We start from the raw sequence: 18,245 nt of genomic DNA, 5'->3' as shown, positions 1-18,245 counted from the left end.
AGATTTGTTCTTCTCAGAATACAATAGATCAAGGCTGGAGTTTGTAGCTTTACCATCAGCCATGACGTGCTGTGGGCCTACGTTCACCCTGCAAGTAAATAAGGCTTTATGTTTATAGGTTAGGATCGGCTTAATATATGAGCTTGTCTCAGGAAGTGACAGGCGATGACACGTGCTCAGCGCTGCTGTGACAAATGGCCAGACAAAGTTGTCCACCTGGGACCGGAGAGGAAATTTCATTTAACCCTTCTACTGGTGACACTGATCTATGGTGTGTTTGCCACTGAGGGGGTACAGCGGCGCTAGTGACAGGCATTGATCGGGGAATATTATTCATTGATTTATGCTGCATTAAAATACACCCCTCCCTGAAGTTAAGTTTCCAGGAAATTGATAGTACAGTAATTGCCACGCATCCATCTCTGATCATCATACCAAGAAATGATCCACATTGATCAGAGCTTTCCTAGAAGTTGGTACACACATCAGATGAATATTGGGGTCAGGAACCTTTTTGGCTGAGAGAGCCATAAACCCCACATATTTTAAAATGTATTTCCATGAGAGCCATACAATATGCGCAGCAGAGGGCTGTCCCCAGAGGCGGGACAAGGTCCTCCAGCACCCAAGGCTGAGACACCAAAGTGCTCCCCTCCATCCCTTCCACCCCAGCCGTCACTCACTGATTGCTGTTAGACTAAGAGGGCCACAGGGCCCACAACCTCCCCAACACCTTAATATCTAGTTATTTGACTTGCAGTCACTGCTATGTATCCCCTTTTCTTATTTCTTTCTGCTTCATACACAATTATGAATGACAGCTGAATGAATTGTGCGCCCCCTCCTACACTGCGCCCTGAGGCTGGAGCCTCTCCAGCCTATGCCTCGGCCCGGCCCTGGCTGTCCCTGTTGCCATGGTGATGTGTATACAGTTGAGCCGTCGGGCAGCAGACGTGTCAGATACGTCTTCAGCTTCTCTTGGGTTTCAGCAACGTCACAAATTTACCCCGAGAGCCAGACAGGAGAAATACCGACTAACAGTTTGTACAATTAGATAGCGGACTTGGGGGTTGATTCACTTTGTAGGACGAGAACCATGCACTTTGGCCCAATAGGATGCCTGTGTCAAGTGACAGGCAGCCTATTAGGCCAATCAAAGTGCAGGGATCTCGTCCTACCAAGTCACTGGACCTGACAGGGTCCAGAGTGGGACAATTGGAGCAGCCGTTCTTTTGGGGTAGCGTGAGTAAGTTGGTGCATGCTACAGCAGTAGCGTGCCTACCTTGAAAATGTTACTTGCACTGCCACACTAAGCTGCGCTGCTTGAGAGTTGGTTTTGTGCAAAACTCCACATAAACATGATAGCGCCTTCATTTTCACCTTTTGTGCACCACCCAGCTTACTTGATAAGACACAAAATAATAATACACGCCCCAACAGACCTCCAGTCTCGCCTTTGCCACACCCCCAGCCACACCTTCATTACATATCCTGTCAGGCATGCAAAGCAAATGTCATACTTTTATTTTTCAGACCACGCCAGTGTTTTCTTCTGTCACCAATCTTCCTTTATATTAGCATTTGGATTAGATTGCAAGCTCATAAGGGCAGGGTTCTCTCCCTATATGTTTATTTTGCAGAACAGCACTCAAAGGCACAGGACTTTTTCAGTAGCAAGCTCCCTGCAGGGAGATCCACATCCGAACTGGTGATAACATTATCTTGTGTTTACTTATTTATAGCAGAGAGCATATGCCTCTCGCTTCAGGTGTGTAACATACAGTGCAGTTTCTAGGCTAAAACGCACGCAGGGCGAGGGTGTAAAAATTGTGCCCCCCCCCAGGTCCCCCAGTATAGGTAGCCAGGCATAGGTGAGCCAGTATAGTTGCCCCCGGTATAGGTTTGCCAGGTAGGTGCCTCCAGTATAGGTAGCCAGTATAGTTGCCCCCAGTATAGGTTAGATAGGCAGGCGCCCCCGGTATAAGTTAGATAGGTAGGTGCCCCAGTACAGGTTAGCTAGGTGGGTGCCTCTAATATAGGTAGCCAGAATAGTTTCCCCCAGCATAGGTTAGATAGGTAGGTGCCCTCAGTATAGGTTAGTTAGGTAGGTGCCTGCAATATAGGTAGCCAGTATAGTTGCCACCTGTATAGGCTAGCTAGGTAGGTAGGTGCCCCCAATACAGGTTATATAAGTAAGTGCCCCCAGTATAGGTTTGATAGGTAGGTGCCCCCAGTATAGGTTAGATAGGTAGGTGCCTGCAATATAGGTAACCAGTATAGTTGCCACCTGTATAGGTTAGGTAGGTAGGTGCCCCCAGTATAGGCTAGATAGGTAGGTGCCCCCAGTATAGGTTAGATAGATAGGTGCCCCCCAGTATAGGTTAAATAGGTAGGTGCCCCCCAGTATAGGTTAGATTAGGTAGGTGCCCCCCAGTAAAGGTTAGATTAGGTAGGTGCCCCCCAGTATAGGTTAGATTAGGTAGCTGCCCCCCAGTATAGGTTAGATTACGTAGCTGCCCCCCAGTATAGGTTAGATTACGTAGCTGCCCCCCAGTATAGGTTAGATTACGTAGCTGCCCCCCAGTATAGGTGAGATAGGTAGCTGCCCCCCAGTATAGGTTAGATTAGGTAGCTGCCCCCCAGTATAGGTTAGATTAGGTAGGTGCCCCCCAGTATAGGTTAGATAGGTAGCTGCCCCCCAGTGTAGGTGAGATAGGTAGCTGCCCCCAAGTATAGGTGAGATTAGGTAGGTGTCCCCCAATATAGGTTAGATAGGCAGCTTCCCCCCATAATGGAGGGGGGAGCCGGAGCCGCGGGGAGGGCAGCCCGACCTCTCCCCGGGCCGCCCTCCGTGCTCCCCCCTCAGATCAGATGCAGAGTAATCAATTAGCGCAGCAGGAAGCGTATATAACTACTCACCTCCCTGCGTTCCACTGGCCGCTCACTCGCCGCTGATCTCCTCTCAGGATAGACGCTGATACACACGCTGCTTCCTGTTTAGCTGGAAGCAGCGTGTGTATCAGCGTCTATGCCGAAAGGCAGGGCCGGGCCGAGGCATAGGCTGGAGAGGCTCCAGCCTCAGGGCACAGTGTAGGAGGGGCGCACAATTCTTTCATCTGTCATTCCTAATTGTGTATGAAGCAGAAAGAAATAAGAAAAGGGGATACATAGCAGTGACTGCAAGCCAGATAACTAGATATTAAGGTGTTGGGGAGGTTGTGGGCCCTGTGGCCCTCTTAGTCTAATAGCAATCAGTGTGTGACAGCTGGGGTGGGAGGGATGGAGGGGCGCACTTTGGTGTCTCAGCCTTGGGTGCTGGAGGACCTTGTCCCTGCTCTGCCGAGAGGGGAAGATCAGCGGCGAGTGAGCGGCCAGTGGAACGCAGGGAGGTGAGTAGTTATGTACATTTCCTGCTGCGCTAATTAATTACTCTGCATCTGATCTGAGGGGGGAGCACGGAGGTCAGGCTGCCCTCCCCGCGGCTCCGGCCTCCCCCCTCCATTACAGCGCCCCCCTCCCAACAGCACCCAGGGCGGCGACACGGGCCGCACGGCCCTAAAAACGGGCATGGTAACATACCTCTCAACTTTTTGAGATAAGAAAGAGGGACACTTACAGAGAAACCATAACCAAGAATTGAACTTCATTCCAATCCGTAGCTGATACCCCCTTTCCCTCGAGAAATCTATTCCTTTTCACAAACTGATCATCAAGGGGCTCTGTGTGATATTGTGATGAAACCCCTCCCTTAGTGTGATGTCAGGACCATGGTTCTGACATTACACTGTGGGAGCCTCGTTGCATTGTGGGAAGTAGCTGTTTACAGCTGTTCCCGACTGCCACAAAAGCAAGCAGCATCTCCTTCCACTGACATCAACTGCCAGCAGTAAAAATGTCACCATGTGATAAATGTCAGAATGTAAATCAGAAAGAGGAAATACTTTACAATGGGCAAACACTGACTAAATCATTTATACATAATTATTGTAAAAATGAAACACTTTTTTATTACATTATTTTCACTGGAGTTCCTCTTTAAGCTACACAAATATTTTGTTTTATAATTCAAACCACACTGGTCCTTTTTCTTTCCTGGTTCATTATCCTTTATATTAACATATGAAGATAAGAAATATATCAATTTAAAGGATGGGAATAAACACATTTTTCAGTAGATAAAATACATATATTTACATATATCTGTTCATCAGTCCTGAAAGAGGGGCATTTTGAAGGAAAAAGAAGGAAAGTTGGGAGCTAATGGAAGTCAGCAGTGCAACTCTCTACATTAGAGGATAGTTTTGACTCCAGATCAGGAGCTGTTGTGGCCACACTTGTTATAGTTGGGGGAACTGTACAGCAATCCTGAGGCACAGTCAGGGAGGGGAGCAGCCATGTTTTGTCACTCTGCATCGCAGCTATACTTTAATGCTTATTTTCTCTTGCTAAAGAAGATTCTCAAATATACTGTGCAATATTTAAAATGTATCTGAGACAGGGGGTGGGGGCTGTGGTGAGGGAGGAAGCCCCGGGTAAGTAGATGTCATTTTTTTTTTAAGTGCACCATAGTTTTAGCACATGGTCCCCAACCAATTAATAAACTAAAAAACCTTGATGGGTATTCCCAAGGAAATTTAAATAATGCTCGTTGCCTGGCTGTCCTGCTGAGCCTCTGCCTCCAAGGGCCCATTTCCACTATCGCGAATTTGCATGCGTTTGCCCCATGCGAATTCGCATAGCCAATACAAGTGGATGGGACTGTTTCCACTTGTCAGGATTTCTGAGCGTTTTTGTCCGCGTGAAAAATCTGCATGCCAGAGCCATCAGAATACGCATACCGCTATGCAGGTGTATAAGAATTTTCATGCAAATTTGCATTAAATTAATGGAAAAGCACACAGGCACTGCAATGGTTAAATTCGCATACAGCATCATTCATGCGAATTCACATGAAAATTTGCATACACCCGCATGCGAAATTCGCATCCGCATGCAAATTTTTGCCGCAGCGATTCGCACCGCTCAAGTGGAAATGGGCCCTAATACCTTAAGCCATAGTCCCTGAACAAGCATGCAGATCAGATGTCTATGACAAATCTGACAAGATTAGTTGCATGTTTGTTTCAGGTGTGTGATTTACATACTGACCAGAAAGATCAGCAGGATTGCCAGGCAACTGGTATTGTTTAAAAGGAAATAAATATGCCAGCTTCCAAAGGTTCCTTTTAATTAAGCTGAGCAAGGGAAACTGCTAAAGGAGTGTGACCTGACTGATCAGGCCTGCTTACTGCAGCAATTTATGATTTCTAGGAATCGCTGGCGATTCCAAAACCAATTTGCTTCTGAAAGTGAATGGTTTGCCAATGATTTGCCAGATTCGTAATCACTCTGCATGCAACTTTTTCAGTGCAATTTTGATAAAGGAAAGTCCAAAATCGATTTCCCTGAAAACGCACCAGAAATCGCTCTGCTTTTAAAGAGGAGCTGTCAGCCATACTATCTGAGAAAAAAAAAGTAGATAAATACTTGCTCTACTTACATAACATATGTATTGCACTGTCCAATTTTTTATTTTAGTGATTTTTCTACAGTAAAAAAAAAAAAATAATAATCCTTCTTAGCATTTACCATATTAACTGTGTCTATTTTGAAGCCAATCCTGATGTCATTTCCTCCCTTACTCTCCTCTGCCTGATTTGCCCGCCCTTCACTTTCAGAAAGTGCATTGTCTCAGCATGAGAAATATTGGCCAATCAGAGAGGAACAGAGGTGTGGGAGGGGAAAACAGGAGGGAAACAGGCTTCAGCCAATCAGGCTGCATTAGTTAAGTCTAAGGGGAAGTAGAGAAGCAAAAAAAAGCCAGTATGCCCGGCAACTTCCTTTAGGTACCAACATTTTTTTTACAATCGCAAGTGGGTCCCAGACCTCAGTGTTGTTTTAAATGGGAAGTACTGGTTCTCAAACAATGCTGTAGCCACAGAGTCATGGGCCTCACAGCAGATTTACCCTGCTTCCTCCCCTTAGTACATTAATCACATGATACAGAACACCAAAACAGCTTTCCAAGGCCAGCCTCTGTGTGAGAGTGGTCTATACATCTAGTGATGATAGGCAGATTGACCAAGACCCAGATCTCTCTCTCATTGAATCTGATCAGAGAGAGATCAGTTGGCTGCCCAAACACCACAGGCTGATTCCCGATCGATTGCAGCATGAAATCTCTCAGAAATTGGCCTGGTGACACCACATCTGCCACCTTGCTGGCCCCCGGTGCTGTCCCCCCTAATGTCAAATGTGCCCCATGTAGAATACTTTACCTGTTGGTGTCCGCCACTGGCTCCGTCCTCTGTCCACATACATGCGCCTGCCGGTACGGTGTATATACGGGCACGTGTGATGTAACACGCACCCATGTATACGCTGCCACGTGTATGTGGATGGAGCACGGAGCCAGTGCTGGACACCAATGGGTACAGTAATTATGCACCGGGAGGGCAAATTTTACAGTAGGGAGGAGAGTGCCGGGGGTTCCATCGCGGTCGCCGCTCGTCCTGATATCTGACACCACACGCTGCGCACCCAATTGAGTATGTCGGTCCTACATCTTGGAGCATGTCCGATCGATACATGCAACCAATCTCGGTCTGAAATTGGTTGCTTCGTCTATCAGCATGCTCTTGGAGGCACTGATTTTTCATTTTTCCGATATATTTATAATAATCTAAGCGGATGGTCAAGTGTCTGCCAAGTCACCCGATGTATGGCCACCTTAAGGAATAGTTAATTAATCAGACAGCTGTAATATTGCAATATTGATAGTGTTTATTGATATCTCACATTCCATAATCAATTTTAACAAAATCACACTGGAGCTGTATTTGCTGCTCTGTTGTCTTAATTTAGGCACAAAGGAATCCTGTTCTGGTTATGTGTACTAAAGGTGTAATGCCAAACCAACAACAAACACAAGCCAGGGAAAACCTTGAAATAATCTTTATTTGTGGATTGAAAACATCCAAACACTACAGTACATGTCAGAGAAGTATTCATACTCAGTAGATCTAAATTACAAAGGCATAATCCAGAATGGGGATCAGTCCTGTGCAATAATGGCCTTTAGATGATATATTTACCAGTCCATCCTTTTACTGTCACATTTTGGGAAATGTAACTGCTGTATCCATGAGGTACACGCACAATTTTGATTTGCACCAACTTCCAGTTGCTTTGCAAAAGTGTTATAAACCTGCCACCTGAATACATGAACTTAGTGGGAGAAAACTCTGATATAATGTTCAATAAAAATGTGTTTACCTACTTTGTATTACCCACACAGTTATCATATTTGCTTTTGTGCACAAGTAATATTGTCCATTTACAAATTACATGTTCTCAAAGTACAGTTTATCTGCTCTTAAAGCTGCCATTGCATTTTATTGCATAGCTGCTGTATCTATATATTAAAAGCTAGTGATCACTTCTCATCTCCCACTACTTATACTATGTGTGCAGCTCAGTTTCAGCACTGCTGCTGATGTTTAGTAATTGTAGCTCACAAAGTAATGTAAACTAAAGATCTATCACATCTTCGGATGCTGCCAAAATTTGTCCTCTGAAAAAAGAAAGTGCTGTGTTTAACTGTTTGAATGCTGTTCTGCTACCAAATTATTATTTTTATAATGGTAATAGGTTTTGTGGTGTAAATAATCTTTTAGAGAAAAAAAGAAATGCTGAGTTCATACCACTTTAATAACTGGATATAACCAGTGGTCTAATATGAAACCAATGAAGAATGCTTTTATAACATTAGTTGTTTTTATTATATCTATATTATTATTATTAATGATTTTCCTATACTGAGGCACTGGGGCACCTGTAGGGGTCCATCTGAAAATGGCGCCTGCGAATAATGGCGCACGGTGTTGCCGCTAATCCGTTTGACGCTTATCGCTATTTAACGTTAAAGCCTTATTGTTATTTAGCGTTAACACACAGGACCCTCTCTGTACCAATCCCTAACCCTAAGACCCCCCTGGTGGTGCCTAACCACCCCCCTGGTGGTGCCTAACCCTAACCACTCCCCTGGTGGTACCTAACCCTAACCACTCCCCTGGTGGTGCCTAACCCTAACCACCCCCATGGTGGTGCCTAACCCTAACCACTCACCTGGTGGTGCCTAACCCTAACCACCCCCCTGGTGGTGCCTAACCCTAACCACCCCCCTGGTGGTGCCTAAGCCTAAATCTCCCCTGGTGGTGCCTAACCCTAACCTTGACAGTGTTGCATTAAATCCATTCACTGTTTTGCAGTTAAATAACTTCTGCAGTTTGGCTTACGTAGGGCGCTATTGATAAATAACATTACTGTGTACAATAATGTCTGCTGTTTGGCATATGAACGGCACTATTGATAAATAACGTTACTGTGTGCCGTTTTTCTTCTTTTTTCCCCGTGCGCCATTATTATGCAGTACTAACGATAAATAGCGATAAGCGTATCTTTTTAATGCGGCGCTATTTTTATGCATAGGCGCTGTGCGCCATTATTCACTGATCCGACCTGTAGAGTTAGGCACAAGAGTCTAAGTAACACTGGAGCTATTTGGTACAGGGTGATTGTTGGCATTCGGCCTTGCACCAACCTGTTTCTATGGGACATTAGCACATTGTTTACAGGGTGGAGGCCTAGAACTCTGCTGCTGTGACCGGGATTGATTTGGACTGGGGCATCTGCAGGAATATTTTTAGAGAAGGTAAAGGGGCAATACTCCACCATGAAACACTGCAGTAATGGGCTTTGGTATAAACAGGCAGCACTGTTGTCACACACTTGTTCTATTTTAAATAAAATTAGCATTTTGTGGTTGAGACAATGCCTGGTAGTTCTTTCCCTGCAAGTGGTGGGAGTATGGTGCGAGACCCCTCCCCCTTCATAAATAACCACGGATGGTTTTGGAGACCGGAACCTGCTTTCTTTTTTACATTGATAGTATTCTAACATTATAGCCTTTATAGTTACATAGTTATTTGGGTTGAAAAAAGACATACGTCCATCGAGTTCATAATATATTGTTTATCTTATGGTTACCGTAGTTCAAGCATTAAACAACACAAATCAAACAGCAACGTAAGTGGAGAACTATTGAAATGCCTATAGAAATTGAGTTCTATGGCTTTCTTTCTTGTGCTGCGTTATTTGGGTTCTGGCAATCATCGCCCTGATAAATCCTGTGCTCAGACCTTCCTCTCTGCTCTAAAAGATAAGTATCAGCATAATAACCTTTAAAGAAAAAAAATTCCTTGTTACAGCTGATAGAAATCCTGCAATAAATCTGCAGTGTGTCTACTTCCTGCTTTCACAGAAGCAGCCCTAGGGTTAACATCCTGTGTTTGCAAATGAGCTGCTCTGCTGAGGCTGCCTAGATTTCTGACCTGGCACAGCTGAGAGATGAAATTACAGTTATTATTCACAGATGAGGGGGAATTAGACGGGCTAAACTCTCTCTAAATATATACAGGGTGGATTTCTCTTGGTTTTCCTTCTGTCCTGTGCAAGAGTTCAGGTCCACTTTAAACCCTAAAACATAGCCTAATCTAAAAGCTTCCTTGATGCCCAACACTAAGCTTTTTCCAGTATTACATCCCCTCCGTAGTCGCATTTAACACCTCTCCTCTTCCTATGGTGGAGCAGGCCGTAACTCTAACCAGCGCTAAGCTGAATACTACCCCACTATTCCACTAAGTCTAAACTTAGCTTTTTAAAATATGCCTAGTATTAAAGGGGAACTGAAGTAAGAGGTATACGGAGGCTGCCATATTTATTTCCTTTTAATCAATACCAGTTTCCTGGCAGCCCTGCTGGTTTATTTCTCTGCAGTAGTATCTGAATAACACCGGAAACAAGCATGCAGCTAGTCTTGTCAGATCTGACTTTAAAGTCTGAAACACCTGATCTGCTGCATGCTTGTTCAGGGGCTATGACTAATAGTATTAGAGGCAGAGGATCAGCAGGGCTGCCAGGCAACTGGTATTGATTAAAAGGAAATAAACATGGCAGCCTCCATATACCTCTCTTCAGTTCCCCTTTAAAGCAAACCTAAAACATAAAAAAACAACTTATGATATAATGAATTGTATGCGTAGTACAGATAATGAATAGAACATTAGTAAGGAAGACTTTTTTTTTTTTTTAACATTCTGTCACAGTTGCAGTTTTAAACCACACTCTGTATTCTAAGCTATAAAACAAAGCAGAAATAATGACCCTTTGAACTTTCCTGCAGGAAAACCTTATCTCAAGCTGCCTCTCACTGTTTCTTGGCTGTTTAAGTGCTTCAGAAAACAGGACTGTATTTGACCCAGTAGTTCCAATGGCTCAGAGAAGCTCTTTTGCTTAGATAACTGACGTTTGTTTGTTTTTTACTCTTCCTGTAATTAAAAACAATAAGACTCTTTTTTTTTTTTTTTTTTTTTTTTTACTTTACTACTAATGTTCTATTTCTTAGCTGTACAACACATACAATTCACTATCTCATACGTTTATTTTCGCTTCAGGTTTGGTAAAAGTAAATGGGACTCTACAAACATTAGACAATTGGTAATCATACAGTAAGTAGTTGCGAATCTGTTCTAGAGGTGTTTCTGCAGGACCTTCTCCATTTCTCCACAGTCTATTGTGATGAAGGTAGAGGGTTGCTGCTGAAGAGTGTGTCCTCCTGATCAAGTGGTCCTAAACATTTCACAATTTCGATAGAGAACTGTTGAACTGTTAAGAACCACTGAGCCAGGAAGACTGTGCGTCCCGAATGAGTACAAGTTCCAGGAGGTGAAGCTGGGAGGAGGCCCATCCCGCCCTCTGTGTAATGTGGCCGAGCTGCATTCACATCACTGACACACCTAGGGCAGAACACATCATGTTAGTAATAAACACTGATTTAATTACACCTTAGACAGTACAAGTATAGAAATGTCTTGTCTCAACATCTCTGAACACTGTGATCTATCAGTGAGAACCATTTGCATATTCAGCCAACGATGGTTAAAGGAACATTCCCAGCTCCACTTAGCATCATCTATTCATTTCTTACATGTATCAAGGAAAGGGCTGATTTACAAAAATGGGTGCAAAGAAAAGGAGAACAAAAGTGGAACAGATGTCCTCAGTTACTCAATTAGTTGTTCTGGGCCAACTGTTTCATATTTCCTCCAGTTTTCACTGCACCTGTATTTCTAAATCGGGCCCCTGAGTTACTGGTCTTGTTGCCATGGAGCTCCAATACTGCTGCGGTACTGGATGAGGCTGCTGTATAGCCAATCAGAGGAGCCTTGCTTCTCTGTAAGTCCTAAAGCGAATGGGTAGTCATGAGACTGAGATGGACATAGCTTGCCACCAGGACACATACAATTCATGAAGTTGGGGGAAGAATTAATTCAAAGATTTCTCAAACTAAATCTAGTTGAATAAAAGAACAAACTCTTTAAACATTGGAATGATCAAGTCTAGCAATGCCTTTAAAAAAGCACAGCTAACCTAGTCCTATTTCAGTTTTGGTGGACGCAGGTTGTAATTGCCCAGACCATTTGACTTGGTCTGGGCAATAGAAGACATGGTTCATGGGGTCTGACCAAGGAGTGACAGACTCGCCCAACTGGGTTGGCTGTGCCAATGTAAATGAACTGGCATCAATGGCCTTTCTAAAACAACACTGGGTTTGAGAACTGTAGCATAAGCAGCTCTGTTGCTGCTACACGGTTGGCAGTTCTTCGCCTGAAGAACACAAATCCCTGCAGCTTATCGAATCTTGACTCTATCTGAGCTCCTGTTAGCTTTAGAACCTGTTTCATTTAAATATGTCCGTCAGAGAGTTGAGCTGATAACATCGTTCCCTTGGTAACCAAACCAGTTTCAACCTACACTTTTTGTTTTTATTTTTAAGAACCTGAAGCATGGAAGTGGATTTCAATAGCTCAGGTTTGTGTAAGTTGGGAACTTTTGTAAAACGTTTTATCATCTAGTTTAACACTGATGCCAACACAAGTCCATTAGTGTCCCCACAGTGCATGTATGCTTCCCCCCCACCAATGACTCAATGGATTCTTCCATCTCCTTCTATTCTTCCCATTGGCAGCATTCATCAGCATTGATCACACATACTCTGCCTGGGTCCCTTCTGGATCACCAATGACTAAGTAGAACAGGGAATATGGCAGAGCAAAGAGAGTCCTTCTGCAGAAGCAGGAAGTGTGAGAAGGAGGAAAGGAAAAGGAAGTGTGAGAAGGTGGAAAGGAAAAGGAAGTATGAGGTGGCAAGGAAGAACCAGAACGGGATGCTGGGAAATTAGAGATACCGGAAACCAATAGGTAATCCACCAATGAGCATGCACCCGAAAGTGAAATAGCATTATTAGGCAAAATGTTTTTGAACAATAGTTGGAAGTACAAATAGTGCACCACTGCAGCAAGTCAGAATTTGGTGACCTTTGTAATATAACCAGGAATAAGAATAACTGACTTGGTAATTAAACATCTATATTACATTTTTTTCCTTATTATTATTATTATTATTATTATTATTATGCACAATATATTATGTAGCATTATTCAAAGAAAGAAAAGTAACAGTCGTATATCAATATATTAAGGGGGCCCCAAGCAAACCTTTGATGTTCACAACCCTTCCCTTGCCTCCTCTTGTTGACCCTCACAACATGGGGGTCCATCTCACAAGGGTCATAAAACAAGTGTGGCCATGAGGATCTTCAAATCCATAACAAGTGTAGCCACAAAAACACCTGATCTGGAGTATCCAATAAAATGAAGGTTAGTAGTTGGCGCCCTTCCCTAACTCTGTGCCCTTCTGCAGTTGCAGGGGCGGCTCCCCTGTAGTTATGTCCGTGTATCAGAGGAAGGGAAGGTTAGTAGTTGGGGGGCAGGGAGGCCCCACAAATTTGGGCCCCCCTGATGCCCCCCTTCCCCCGCCCTCCTCCCAGTTATGCCCCTGTAAGGAAGATAATCGGTAATGTTGTGGTGATACTTTGTAAGCAACCTCATAGCATAAGTACCTTGTATGTCTATTTTACTCTTATTACATTTATCTATGTAGAAAGAGGATCTATACTGATACATACACAATCCGATACAAGTAGTAACATAGTATTAGCATAGAATGCCTACTGTATAATGGAGTTGCAAGGATATTGGTTTAAAAACAAGAGTACAAGAGAAACAAATAACAAACATGGCAAATGCTGATGGAGCATTGGTGAGAATCGCCAAGGAGGTTGCTATTAATAGATCCACTTCTTATTGGTCAGTTAGGAATTTTGTCTCGTACCTACCCTGAACAGTCAACATTTAAGGACTAATCTCAAGTTTGCACTGGAAGTATCTCCCTGCCAGAGGGTCCCAGGCCTGAATGAAGAGAGCAATGATCATGGACTTTCTAGCAACGTACGACAAATGGATCTGCCTTTCTTACTTCCTGGAACAGACTTGTGCCCAGAGGAGTTTTTACACTTGAGTACTTCTGTTTTATGCTGTGCTTATCAAGTTAGATGAGACTACATTCAGCGATAGGCTCAATTAGTCTACCTTTTCTGTTTCTAGAACGAGGCTTGGAAGAATTTCAATCACATCCTGTCCCAACGAATGTGGTCTACTGCGTATTCCTTACAGGATTAAAGACACATATACATACATACATACATACGATTACGTACATAGCTGATGGTATTCCGATATCCAAAAGACAACTACAGCTTGCGTTAAGCTATGGCCATCCCAGCTACCCATGTCTTGAGGCCAAGAAGAATTTTTCAATTTAAGAACATGTCACCATGGGTGGTTTTGATGGCCATTCGTTAAAGAAGGAGCAATTTAATTTCAGCTTTAGAAATGCTGGTAATTCTATGCTTACTCAGTGGACTACCAAAGCACCCTTTGCGCTACTATCCAGTATGCAGCGTCATGTGCAGGAGTGTGGCGACAAAGAGGTCAGTCTCTGCTCTGCAAGACCACCTGGGTGCAAGTCAAATAAAGGCCTGTGGATAGTAGTGGAGATGCATTAGCACTAAAGTCCTCCCAGGTGTAGTCCTTGGTAACCGCTTCAGAGAGTGTATACAATGCTCCACCTGTGCAGAGTAGTGTAGAAAGCTAAGCAAGGTTACAGGTAATGGACTACAGCTAAGGACTATCGTAATTCCTGCTGCCGTAGCTCACGTAAGCTGTCAAGGTCATAGCGATACTATCTCAGAAAAGCTTCAATAACTCACCTGCATGCCAGGCTTCTCTGCTGCCGAATGAGCTTTCTGAGGTTGACAACAAGAAGGACACTCCTTTATATATGCAACTATCTGCTACCAAGCCATACCTATACAATCACAGAGGAATGCAACCCTCACCTGACATTACCAGTTTTTCCAGGCTATTTTTTTTTTCAGGGTGTTTAACAACTATCTAAAGACTGAGCCAAACGTCAGGAGGCACAGTCAAACCTGTTCCAGGGAGGCAGCCTACTTTCCTCCCTTTAGAAAAAAAAAGAAGCAGAAGAAAAATAAGCGAGAGAACGAGCGAGAAATTGCCTAACAGGTTTTTTGAAGAAGCTGGAGGTGGCTCAGAATGGGAGTGACAGACTCCACCCAGGTGTAACTCTCTCAGTAGCTATTAACTCTACAGTAAAGGGCCTGTGAATTTATTGTGCAAGCCTGTTTGGATGTCTCCGTAGATTGTTACAGGCAGGGACGGTTTATCAATGAATCACGGCATAAGGAGTATGGGTGCTACTGTTATCCTTAGTGCAATTACGGTGAACACCTATATTGTCATCCAGCTGTGATTTCCATGCTAAATGCACTGAAACGCAGGATTAAGTCTTTGATCATTCTTCCCGATAATGGTACCATGCAGGAGGGTGACTAGAGCAGGGCAGGCGCTTCCATAGAGGCAAAGGGGAAATTGCCCCAGAGCCAGTCCCCCCCCCCCCCTCCCAAGTTACCTGGTCTCCCCATGGACCCTGCAAGGGAGCAATGAAGGACTGACAGGCCCACCAACAGTACATGTTTTGCAGAAAACCACAAACATGCACAGGTGGGGTAATTAGTGTCTCAGCAGAGTATTAACCACCTATGTGGATTTCCACAAAACATGCACTGTTGGTGGGCCTTGAGGACAGGGTTGGGGAACACTGTAAGAGCACTAACCTTCAGGGAAGCCTTGTAGAGTACTAAACCTCAGTGAAGCTTTGTAGAGTACTAAACCTCAGTGAAGCCTTGTAGAGTACTAAACCTCAGGGAAGCCTTGTAGAGTACTAAACCTCAGGGAAGCCTTGTAGAGTACTAAACCTCAGGGAAGCCTTGTAGAGTACTAAACCTCAGGGAAGCCTTGTAGAGTACTAAACCTCAGGGAAGCCTTGTAGAGTACTAAACCTCAGTGATGCTCTGTAAAGTACTAAACCTCAGTGAAACATTGTAGAGTACTAAACCTCAATGAAGCCTTGTAGAGTACTAAACCTCAGGGAAGCCTTGTAGAGTACTAAACCTCAGTGATGCTCTGTAGAGTACTAAACCTCAGTGAAACATTGTAGAGTACTAAACCTCAATGAAGCCTTGTAGAGTACTAAACCTCAGGGAAGCCTTGTAGAGTACTAAACCTCGGGGAAGCCTTGTAGAGTACTAAACCTCGGGGAAGCCTTGTAGAGTACTAAACCTCAGGGAAGCCTTGTAAAGTACTAAACCTCAGGGAAGCCTTGTAGAGTACTAAACTTCAGAGAAGCCTTGTAGAGTACTAAACCTCAGAGAAGCCTTGTAGAGAACTAAACCTCAGTGAAGCCTTGTAGAGAACTAAACCTCAGTGAAGCCTTGTAGAGAACTAAACCTCAGTGAAGCCCTGTAGAGTACTAAACCTCAGAGAAGCCTTGTAGAGTACTAAACCTCAGGGAAGCCTTGTCACGTTTAAACCTCAGAGAAGCTCTGTTGAATACTAAACCTCAATGAAACTCTGCAGAGTAATAAACTTCAGGGAAGCTCTGAATACTAAACCTCAGTGAAGCTCTGTACAGTACTAAACCTCAGTGAAGCCTTGTAGAATACTAAACCTCAGTGAAGCTCTGTAGAGTACTAAACCTCAGTGAAACATTGTAGAGTACTAAACCTCAGTGAGGCCTGGAACACACTACAAAACACAAATATCGCTAGCGGTTTTAATTAGCATTTTGTAAGCAATTTCATGAGCTTTTCCAGTGATTTTAGTTGCGATTTTAAAAAGTGTAAACTTTTTGCCAGCAATTGTGATAGCGATTTGGTATTAGCGATTTTAATTCCGATCGGTCCTTTCAATTTATTTTTTTTTTAAATTTACGGTGTGCACACTGTGCAGTAATTTAAAATTGCACATAAATCGCTATAGCGATTCATGAGCGATTTGACAGAGCTTATATACTTTACATTGAAGTGCAAACACTCCCAAAATGCGATTTTGCTAATCACTGCTGTGGAATTTGCTACATTTATTTACACTGGCAGAGCGTTTAGAGGAAATCGCTAGCGATTTAAAGTGCTCCCTAAATGCACAAAAAAGTGCTCTAGTGGGTTCCAGGTCTAAAGCCTTGTCAAGTTTCAACCTCACAGAAGTTCTGTTGAGTACCTCAATGAAGGTCTGCAGAGTACTAAACATCAGTGAAGCTCTGCAGAGTACTAAGCATCAGTGAAGCTCTGAAAAATACTAAACCTCAGTGAAGCATTGAGAGTTTCCAGATCTCCGAGAATAGGTGCAAAGTCTGTAATGCACTGTACATTTATCATGGAAATCACCTTCATGACTTGTTTTCTCTTCCCCAGTTCACCTCCATAGCTTGTGTTATATAAAACAAATGGAGTAAATCCATCCTGGCTTGATTTGGCATACTGTATTACAGGGGTGTCCGACTCAGTCGTGTGAGGGGCCAAAATCAAAAATAAAGTCTATGTTGCAGACCAAATTGTTTATTAAGGGTTAACATTTATTGAACAGTCTCAACTAAATGATGTAACTATAGCAACTGTTAGGGGGGCTGAGGGTTATAAGGACCCAATGCCCCCCTTTGCAGAGTAGCACAGTGGAGTAGTTTGATATTTACCAGCTCCACTGCTGCTCTGTGTCTCCTCTGTCCTTCCTCTGGCTCTGAATGCATGTCACGTGACCGTGAGCTGGAGGTGTGCAAGCATAGAGCGTGCGGCTGCTGGGAAGAACAGAAGAGATCCGGCGCAGTGCTGGAGCAGGTAAATATTACACTGTAATGCTGCGCTACTCTGCAATGTGTGTGTGTGTGTGTGGGGGGGGGGGGGGTGTAGGTGTTTTTACCAGCCACACGGGTATCTAAGGAGGGGGGTCCCATTGCTAATTTAGCTGGGGGTCCCGTGGACTGTTGCTGAACTATAACTGACAATGTTTAAACCAGAAATACTGTCATCGGTGTATTTCACTGTACGGGAAGACAGCAGGGGCATAGGGGCCACGGTCGCAGCAGTCTCCTGTGCTTCCAGGCCCGGGGCCCCTCGGGGGCCAGCTTGTCCTCCCCACGTGCAGCCGCTGCATCTACAAACTTCTTCCTGTCCTGCGTTCCTGTCCCCCCCCCAGGGGGCGCTCTTATTGTGAGCTGGAACGCAAGAACAGATATCCTGGCTATCTATACTGAGGCACCTACTCCTGGCTATCTATACTGAGGCACCTACTCCTGGCTATTTATACTGAGGCACCTATTCCTAGCTATCTATACTGAGGCACCTATTCCTGGTTACCTATACTGAGTCACCGATTCCTAGCTATCTATACCGAGGCACCTATCCCTGGCTATCTGTACTGAGGCATCAATCCCTGGCTATCTATACAGAGGCACCTACTCCTGGCTATCTATACCGAGGCACCTATCCCTGCCTTGCTATACCGAGGCACCTATCCCTGGCTATCTATACTGAGGCACCTATTCTTGGCTATCTATACCGAGGCACCTATCCCTGGCTATCTATACTGAGGCACCTATTCTTGGCTATCTATACCGAGGCACCTATCCCTGCCTTGCTATACCGAGGCACCTATCCCTGGCTATCTATACTGAGGCACCTATTCTTGGCTATCTATACCGAGGCACCTATCCCTGCCTTGCTATACCGAGGCACCAATCCCTGGCTATATATACTGAAATACCTATTCCTGGCTATCTATACTGAGGCATCTATTCCTGGCTATCTATACCGAGGCACCTATCCCTGCCTT

This window comes from Hyperolius riggenbachi, chromosome 9, assembly GCF_040937935.1.
Source record: "Hyperolius riggenbachi isolate aHypRig1 chromosome 9, aHypRig1.pri, whole genome shotgun sequence".
Taxonomy (NCBI): Eukaryota; Metazoa; Chordata; class Amphibia; order Anura; family Hyperoliidae; genus Hyperolius; species Hyperolius riggenbachi.
The sequence above is the reverse complement of the archived record's forward strand: the minus strand, read 5'-3'. Positions refer to the sequence as shown.